Source organism: Vigna angularis, chromosome 7, assembly GCF_016808095.1.
Source record: "Vigna angularis cultivar LongXiaoDou No.4 chromosome 7, ASM1680809v1, whole genome shotgun sequence".
Lineage (NCBI taxonomy): Eukaryota > Viridiplantae > Streptophyta > Magnoliopsida > Fabales > Fabaceae > Vigna > Vigna angularis.
This window is the reverse complement of record NC_068976.1, coordinates 25,919,756-25,929,985: the sequence shown is the minus strand read 5'-3', so window position 1 is coordinate 25,929,985 and position 10,230 is coordinate 25,919,756. Positions and strand designations below refer to the sequence as shown.

The window sequence follows — 10,230 nt, the reverse complement described above, 5'->3', positions numbered from 1 at the left end:
GTGCCAAACATTTTGTTACATTCATTATATTAGTTTGAATGGTTAGATCAGTCAGTACTTTAACATCAAGTTTTCAGAATTCAATGTAAAAGTTATTGTTCTCCATTTGAAAAGCAGAAAATTTCAGCAAAGTTGAAAGATAGAGAGTGAGAAGTTTAGGAGAATACATGAAGCAAATATGAAAAATGACAATCAAGCACCAATCATTCTATACTGATACAAGTTGTCATATTCAGATATAACAACACAAACCATTACTTCATTAGGAAATTTATGTACAAAGTTAAAGGTTAGTGATGAATAAATAAGTTTAACAGAAATGATATATGGCCAAAGTCAACAATTCAGCAGCTTTCATAATAAGTTTTTAGAGCTCCAACACAACAAAAGCATATGGCATGCTTCTAATGTGCTGCTTGTTTGTTAAGGTTGTATTTCACTACTCAACATAACATACCATGTGAAGCCATTTATAAATGCACCATGATGTAAACCTGATTCTGATAATTAATGCTTCATTGCAGAAAAAGAGGTTAACAGATCCTTGTCCATTTTCCGTTTTGTGGTTCAGGGTAGGTAGACTGAACTTGTAGTGAACAATCATTTGTAAGGGAGACATGTTTTCTCATACTCACTACTGGTGTTTGTATAGGTTAACACGAGAGTGGAATATGCAGCTTGCCACATAATCTTGGAATTATAAGCTAAAAATTACAGTACAATTGAGTGGATATAAAGTAACTAAGAGGACACTAATTTAGAAGAAAGAGAACTTTATAGTTTCTTCAGTGTTGAGGTTAAGTAAGGTTATCCATTTAACAAGAAATTGGCCTACGGTCTTAGAGAATTGTGAACCGTGGCCATTATTTGCTCAACTTTATCTATCATATCTATGTAATGACTTACAAGAACATTGAGAACTAGAATGATTAGTTCATGCACATAATTTCTGATTTATATATGAGCTTCAGGGTCTGTCACAAACTTTGAAACACACAAAACCAAAAGGTTCTTTTGCTTGTTAACAATTCATGCACTGGACAATGACACCAATTTGGCCTGATGCCTCCAAGTTCATTATTGTAATACTGCAGAGGCCAACAAATTTCCCTTTCTTGGAAAAGTGCTGCACAGTTTTCAATTGGCAGGCTTATGGAATCCTGCGCCGTTCAGAAGTTTAACATTGTTCAAGTATTCATTATCCTTTCGACAGTTGAATTAAGCAACTTCATGATACGAAGGCGTTTTTTTAAGAATTTTCAATTGAAATTTCCCTTTGGTCCAATCATTCAACATGATGTAGCAGTCCTAGGAACATGCACAACATAAGAAATTTTTTGTTTATCTTTCGTATGCATTGTGTTTGGTGGCGTGTATTTTATTCATAAATCAATGATAATGTCATTAACTTCAATGCTTTGGCGAGAAAAATAAAGACAAATAATTCCAAGTTTCAACGTTGTATTTGGAAGATGATATTGGAAACACAATTTGCCCGTAATCAAAGCAGACAGAATGTGTGGATAAACCAGTGTAATTCAACATAGCTCTCTGAAAACAAGCTTAAGTTATATGGCACGTTAAATTTACCTCTTAAGTATGTCAGCCAAAACAAAATATTGTGAGTAAAATACAAGCTTGTTGAATCGAATTTGTAAACTGAACATGCCTGCATTAACTACTTGGTGATATATAACTTAATATAATCTCTGCACTTTAAGAATCTCATTCAATGGTAAATGCTGTGCAATTTAGAGAGATAATTTCACATATAAAGAGGAACAAGAAGCCTGTGAGAAGGAGAGTATTTTTAAGCAATCAAATTCATTCAATCTGCTGAGTAGAAGAGGAGTTGTTAGACTAATGTTCAAAAGATATGATCGTGATTCGGGGGATTTTGTTTTGGTTGCTGCAGACAAAATAAGGCAATTAAAAATATAACCATTTTGTGACATTATTTGTTCTAAATCCAATTAACTTGACCAGTGACATAGCAAAGAGATCAATTAGATTAGATCAAAGTATCTTCAGGGTGGTGAAACATTTTTTGTTGAATGACAAAGTAACATGTGTAGTGTAGGCATGGTCCAAGAGTTTAGGAAACTTATAGACTTTAAGTTGAAGTAGTATTTGTCTTGTATACTTTTTTTTATTTGTTTTTATCCCGATAATATGGGAGTTCTTCTGTTCAATGAATTTGACAGTGCTTAATAGTCAAGGAGGATCTGAAATATCTTCTATGGTAGATTTTGCTTTCTTCCCTTAAAAAGTTGATTTTCACTGGGATGGTCAAATGTCACAAACTTCAAAATATCCTTTATAGTAGATATTAGTTTCTTCCCCTGAAAACTGAAAAGCTTATTTACACTTGGCTAAGGTGAAAAGTCATTTTCTTCAAATATTTATGTACAAGGAAGCAAGGAACCATGGAATTGGGTGACAATCATTACTTTGTTCTTTTGAGATCAAATGAAAGTGTCAGATGAAAACAAAAATTGTCGGTCACCCTTTTAGTACAATTGTCGCTTCAGCCAATTCACGAGGTTTCTACCTAACCACAGTCTAAAATGTTGCATATTCCTTGTAATTCTCAAGAAATACTTCAAACCAGGAAATAACTCCAAAAAAACTACCACCGTTACTTTCGAATCCTACATAAAACGTGAATCTTTTTGTCTTTCATTATTGATCAACCCCATTAATGAAGCCTATAGGATATCATGCTTTTACATAGCCTGTCACTGTTTTCTGCTTCTGTTTTACAGATATTTTGTCCAAAGGATGAGACATATGCATCATAAACTGACAAAGAATACGAAAACTGTATAACCCAAGTGGTTCATTTTAGGAAGGGTAGGACTTAAATATCAATTACGTGAGAATATATGTTTTCATTACTTGTAACCTTTGGCCTTTGTGTAATCCAGTGAGTAGAATTTGAATCAAGCAAAACAGCAAAATCTTATGGTGAGATTGCAAGAAAATACCAATTTGAGTGGACAAGAAGTAAGAGGAAATATCATTATTTTTTGTTAGAATTTTTTTTTTCAGTGTTGAATAACAGAGATTATCAATTTCTATATTTTTTCTGCATTTTTGTCGGGATGATGAACCAGAGGGTCTTCTCCATGGCTATTAGCCGAACATCATTTATTGAATGTAGGATAAGACTGAGTAACAAAATACCAACTAGGCATGAACACATTAATTGTTAAAACTTTAGAAAAGTCTACCAGAAACTACAAAAATATGTTAAAATTGATGTTTATTTATCAGCCAAGATTTCAATTCGGTTAGTTTGGATGGTTATATAACCATAAACAGAAATCAATATTGAGATTTCAATGTTGTTGTACAATTCCAACAAAGAGACACAAAATCTATTCTAATAGTAATTATAACCAATCATTAAACGATGGAATCTGACAAAAACCAGAAACTCTTCCCATAGATATGTTCAGATCCCTGAAAATTATTGTTAATGAGATACATTAAGAATTTCTCTGTTAATTACATAAGAAAATATTTTGGCAACCATGACTCTCACTCAACAGTTGAGGACTTGGCTTTAGATAACACTGAAAGATTAGAAGTTTCAACTTTAAATAAACAAAGCACTTTAAATTGATTTGGAGATTTATATATTAATCCTCACATGTCTGACAATATCAAATCACCTGATTTAAGAAAAAAAAAACTACTTGGCTTACAGAATTAGACATCCTTAGGATCAACACTACAACAACTTTATTTTCCATGGTATGATGTCTAAACTTATGTAATTAATTATTTGGAGAGAATAATGTTGTTACACTAAAATACAAAGTTGAATAATGCAATCTAAAAAATAGGCCTAATATTTTGAATATGGGTAGTGGAGAGTGAATCATGTGGCAGATGAGCTTAATATGAAACGTTTTACATATTGAAGATGCATGTGTTATAACTTTGACCTAGTCAGCACAGCTGAAAAGTAAAAGTGGAAATCTAAGAAAAGATCATCATAAAAGAGAGTTTGAGAAAATATCTGTAAGGAGTATGTGTTCCCCTTTTCATAAACAAGTTGACAGTGCTTGATGGTAACTTCATTTCAGTGGTTGTGTTCCACATCTTGCTGGAAAAAAAGAAAAGAAAAAGTGAAAAAAACTGCATGCTGAATAGCTGCAAACAAGAACTGGTGTACAAAGAAAAAGAGTGATTTAACTATCACCTTCCATTAGAAGGTTCTCTTTTCAAACAATTTCTGAAAACAACAGCTTTAAACAATTGAAGGTAATTAATTATTTAAAAATATCTCCAACAATCATTCTAGATGAGTCATGCTTGACCACGTTGTTTTCCAATGAGATGATGAACAAAACAAAGAAAAAAAAGAGTAGTGGACCTTTCTTACAAAATAGCAAAGATGAAATCAAACTTTTCCGGCTACAATTCTAAGAAGTTCAAATTTTAATGAGTTTACCCTTATTTTATTTTAAAAACAATTTTAATTTAATTTAATTTAAAAGTGAACATATATATTCTAAACAACACATCTGACAAACTAATACTTCGTACCAATTACATGTTTTGCATTCATAAAACTCAAATCCAAACATTTTTTTAATAAAATAATTGGATGACTCAGATAAATTCTAAAAAGCTTTGGATCAGATAAGTCGTAGGGGTTTTTGTGTCTCTGAGGCACCTTGTTTGTAGGGTAGTTTTGGTGCTTGGTAGGTACAGATATATCTCTCTTTTTATGAGCGACACGTTTGTAATTAGTATGAGACAAATTACACAGTAAACTATCCGAGGACGAGGCCCACTAGGTGTACGTTCCATGTGCTGCCATCCACTGCAAAGTTTATAACTTGGATTCTAGTTCGGATTGGCTCATCGCCCAAAGGAAAGGGAGAAAAATATTTTGTTTTTATAGTTTTACCAGACAATAAAAGAAAAAGAATTTCAAAATTGCCTCTTCATTCATAGTTTGTCAGCTTACCCTTTAAAAGAAAGTGAAAAATATAGACATCAGAACAACTCTTGTCTCCATTGTTTCTAGAAATTTAGGGTTTAGGTTATATCAGTTCAAATTTAATCCATCTTATTATTTTTTATTATGTTTGAATAAAAATAACTTTTTTATTGTGTTTGAATAAAAAATAATGCCACAGCATATTAATAAGAGTCATTCTTCTAGGTGGTAAAACTTCTCATACTATTGTTTGAATTAAAAACCATTTTACCATGATTTTGAAGTAGTATATAAAACTCAACAGTTTTCTCATGTATAATGATTTATAAAAAATAATAGAATGAATTTTTACTGTTCATACCTTTTAATTAAATTATTACTGTCAAGATATCAATAAAGATCTCCTTTTATATGTATAAACTGAGTTTTCAAGTTTTCTTTGAACATACTTGTATAAATTTTTGTATAAAAATAATACAAAATATATAGATTTATTCATAGATTAAAATAATTTATGTATGAATAATTTGTAAACCTTCTCCATGAAGTACTTTCTTCAATTTTTATTTTTAAATTATGCATAAATTAAGTTTAATCTATAAAGATATCCATTTCATTTTTTTAATTAAACTTTACTTTGTACAAATATATATTTTACTCATTACCTATCCAAATCACAGGAATAACTAGAGCAGAATTCTTCCAAAATTAAAGTTTTCTTTTTTTTTATCTTTATTCCATGCACAGTAAGAATATCTCATAAATTGGCTATACTTAACCAGAGAAAATTGATCTTCCTGACAAAAACCCATAATCGAAAGAGTAAAGCTGCTAAAAATCCTTCAAAAATTCATGAAGCATCTTCTTTAACATGGTATGTTGAAGGTAAATCCATAGGAAAATTTTGTAAGAAAAAAATGTGTTCTTATAAATGCAGGCAAATAAAGCTATTGTTAAATTCATTGTATTTACTGATATATAAGTCACATAAGTAAAATTTGATGAAGTTAGGATGAAGAATTATCCTAAAAATATGAACTAGTCTGAACAAGAGCCATGCATATTAGATAGGGTGGGGTCATTGGCCAGCTTGCAAACAATATGCTTGTTGTTTAGTCTCTAAACCATCCTTTAGAACAGCCCATATGAAAGTTTTGACCCTAAGTTTAAAAAGTTACTTCCTTTGCACAAAGTCATCTATTTAGAGTTAGTGAAGATATTTTTGGAGAAATGTTATCTTTTTGGGAGAAACATGTTATAGGTTTTGGTTATTGTATATATCTTTATATAAATGCTTTACACCTATGCTCACATATTTGTTTGTGATATAATCAATTTAATATTGTTAGTATTTGTCACCATAAAAGAAAGAAAAATTTTAAAATTTGAACAATCTAACACATGTTATGTTTAAGTGCACTAAACTATCTTTTACTATAATGTTATAATAATTTCTAAATATTTCAATTAATAACTATTTCACTTAAAAGTATTTTAAAATGCATTTTGTTTAGGAGAGTTACACTTATACACATAGAATCCTTTTAAAAGCTCTTTTTTTTAATGTTAGGTTATCAAATACTATGCTAAATTAATTAATAATTAACTTAGGAATAATCAAAGTAATAAAGGTTTATGTTCTATACATATTTAAAATTAACATATGATTTATAAGAGTTTATGTACTCAACTTAAATCTTAAATAGAGTAACACAATCTTACTAGTAATGAAACAAAAAGATTTTGACAATGTGAAATTAAATGTAATCCAATCTTATTATTTATTTATCTAATTTGAGAATAAAAGAAGATAATACAGCCTTTTATATTTGAACTCACTTCAACAAGCATAAAATATTAAAGATATTTTTATGCAAAATTTCTTTAAACATATTATCAAACACATGAATACACACAACAACCATAATCTTTTCTGAAAGCCTACATAGGAACAAAGATGCTAAGATATAGTATATGAAAATATAATGTGCCTTATTGAGATATATTTTCTACTTTGTGAGAATGTCCATATTATGAAGAACCATATTCATAAACTTGTTATAACTTTTTTATTTAGGGTAATTACAGTTAAGAATCATAATACTATTTTCAATAATAAAAAGAAATATTAAGAAGGGATAACCAAATATGTTAGTGTACTCACTTATAATTTAAGTTTTAATTAGTGAAACTTCGTAAATACAGTTTATATAAGAACTATATATAAGCCAAGTATTTTAGATAAACTAATATAAATCATCGTGTATCCTTAAAAAATCTTATCTATGGTCTGATCATTAAGAAAAAAATTTTATACAATTTTCTTAAATAACATTATATAACAATCATAAAAAAAACATGGTGTGAATGTAGTGCAAAAACATTTCTTCTTACACATGAAGTAGTAACATTTTCTTGTCATCAATTTTATTTAAGATTGTGATATATATTTTTTGTCCTTAATCAATAATAATAGTTCAAATTTTGATATTTAATAGTATTTAACATGTTATATAATTCATTTCTCTCATACCAATCCCTAGACTAAATCTAAAAACAAATTTACCCATATCCATGTAACTCGTATAGTATTAATAAAACTATATAAACTATGTGAATGAAAAAAATAATAATATGAGCAATCAATTATAAAAGTAATGTTATTTTGATTTTTAAAATAATTATTATGGAAGTCAATGAACTTTTTTTTATACATATATACTGTATATATTATTTTTAATCTATATTCTAAAATTTGCCAATTAAATTCAATATTAACCCTTAAATTTGGTTAAAATTTTAACTTCGGTAAAAAAAAATGTCATTTTACTACAGGGATACGTTTCTAAAGATCTGCCTTTTAAATCCCTTAAATTTTACTTATAAACATTGCTAAGTATTATTAGCAGAATCGTAAAAGGATGTGATTAAGTCAAAGACAAAAACAGTCTCTTTCTCATTATGAAAGAGAACTAGTCTATTATATGGTACTACTATAGCGTGAATAAAAAATAAACCATATATACCAAAATTTTTAATAAATGATATATATATATATATATATATATATATATATATGAATTTGCACATGGATATGTCTATACACATAATTTTGAGATAATTAACATTGTCTAAAATGTAATCTCAATGCAATTCACGTGGCATATTTAATTATTAAAATAATTCTCATGCATGGTGTGTTAAGAATTCAAGCACAACTAAATAACCATTTTTAATACCATTTTTTAAAACCCGCAAATATAACCTAAACTTAAGCTACACACTTAGAGAATCAACCTTAAACAACATTATTATGAGAACGAACTTAAAATAACTCCACAAATTTTAGAATACTAACATATGAAAACACAATATTGTTATCCAAGTAAACTGAACAACATGACAAGAGATAATGAAAGCACAATATTGTTACTCAGTGAAATTAAAAACAATATAATTTTGAATTAGACTTAAATTGATATGAAGATGAAAAGACAAAAACCACAATGATTGGATTAAATAATCCCACCACACCCTACCTTGATCCATCCACTAGTGCGGTCAAGGGAAACGACAACGATTATTTTTTGTCCATAAACAGCGGTTCCGCAATACTGGCGAGGTAAAAAGTCTATCCCTTTTTGCCTCGGTTCTGAACCGAGTCAAAAAGGTGTATGTTTTTGCCTCAGTTGAAATACAACCGAGGTAGTAGAGGGTTCTTATGCCTCGGTTTTAGTTGAACCGAGGTAGTAGAAGAGTTTATTTTTTTTTCCTCAACCTTTCTACAACAGAGGTTGCAATAGAGGGGGTTTAAGTTTTTTTTCCTCAATCAGCAATCATTTGAGCAAAGCTCCAAAGCATTGAAACCAAAAATTGTAAACAAAAGATGATGATCTACTTTTGAAGTATACCAATTTCATTCACAAAATATACAAGTGTGAAATCATCAAACAAAATGATGAGGCTGAGAGCACAACAACTACACCATCAATTCTACCAGCACAAAAACTACACCATCAATTCTACCAGCACAACAACTACACCAGCCTTAACAACACTAACTTTGTAACACATAATCAAAGTACCTTCTTAGTTTGGTGTCACAAGTAGCTTCAGGCTTCCAATTATAAGGAATAGGGATGTTTAGTGCAATCCAATTAACGCCAACTTGAAACCTCACCAGGATTGAACCTCTCGGTGGATTGGCAAAGTCAAACACTGCCCCATACACTCCTTCCCTTCATGAGCATTTCATCGAACAGGTTCTGCGCGGGGGTGCCCATCCCATTGGGAGAGATCAGGAAGAGGAGAAAGGGCAGTAGAGGGCGGTAGAGGAGGCTGTCGCGGAAGTGGGTGGCGTTGTTGGTGCCGTTGGGGGCCTTGACGCAGACGTCCCAGAAGATCTTGTGATCGGAGACGACCTGGAGGAAAAGAGAGGGGTAGCCGTAGCGGCAGCGGTAGGGGTTGAGGTTAGGGTTGCTTTTGGGGGTGGAGCGGAGGTTGACGGGGGTGGTGTCGATGGCGCTGCACATGTTGGGGAGGGATGTGAGTTCCTCAACGGCCTGGGTGGTCTCGAGGAGGCAGCGGTGACCAACGGGTAGCGGATCGAGGAGGCAGGTGACCATGTTGGTGATTTTGGAGACGAGGTACGGATCGAGGGAGTAGCGGGTAGTGAGGGTTTTGGCGGAGAGGCCGTGGGCGAGGCGGGAGAGGACCATGGCGGTGGCGCAGTCGGAGGGTAGGGAGAGATTGGAGAGGGCGATGTGTGGCTTGAGCTTGTCGTCGACGTTTTTGAAGACGAGGTAGAAGAGATCGCAGAGGGAGCACCATTGGGCGTCGCCTGGTGGTGTTGGGGTTGTTGGTGGTGGTGGCGGTGTTGGGGTTGGGAAGGGAGGAGGAGGGGCGCGGTGAAGAAAATGAGGGGGGAGATGGAGGAGGAGACAAAGGCGATGGTGAAGAAAAGGAGGGGGGCGATGGAGGAGAAGTAGAGGAGGGACGAGGGGTTGACAATGGTTGATGAGAGTGAGTCAGAGAAGAGGGAGGTGGTTGGGTCGAGAGAAAATGTGGAGGTGAAAATCTAATATCAGATTTACCCTCTCTCACCTCCTCTACTGCCTCGGTTGGTCAGATAACCGAGGTAGAACCTTTATATCAGAAAAGTTGTCAAGTGAAAAGTCCTTTTTGCAAGTGGAATCAAAGTTTTCTGACTCGGTTGTTTTCAGAACCGAGGCAGTATCCCCCTTTAGGCATCGATTCTCGGACAACCGAGGCAT

General features: G+C 32.3%; 1 non-coding gene across 1 annotated transcript; it reads right to left on the bottom strand.

The window, feature by feature from the left end:
* Positions 1 to 9,155: 9,155 nt before the first annotated feature.
* On the bottom strand, positions 9,156 to 10,230 carry LOC108336597 (uncharacterized). Its single transcript, XR_008250644.1, has 2 exons — positions 10,102 to 10,230; positions 9,156 to 10,034 (listed from the first exon to the last, which is right to left on the bottom strand). It is a non-coding gene; the product is annotated as an uncharacterized LOC108336597 (transcript).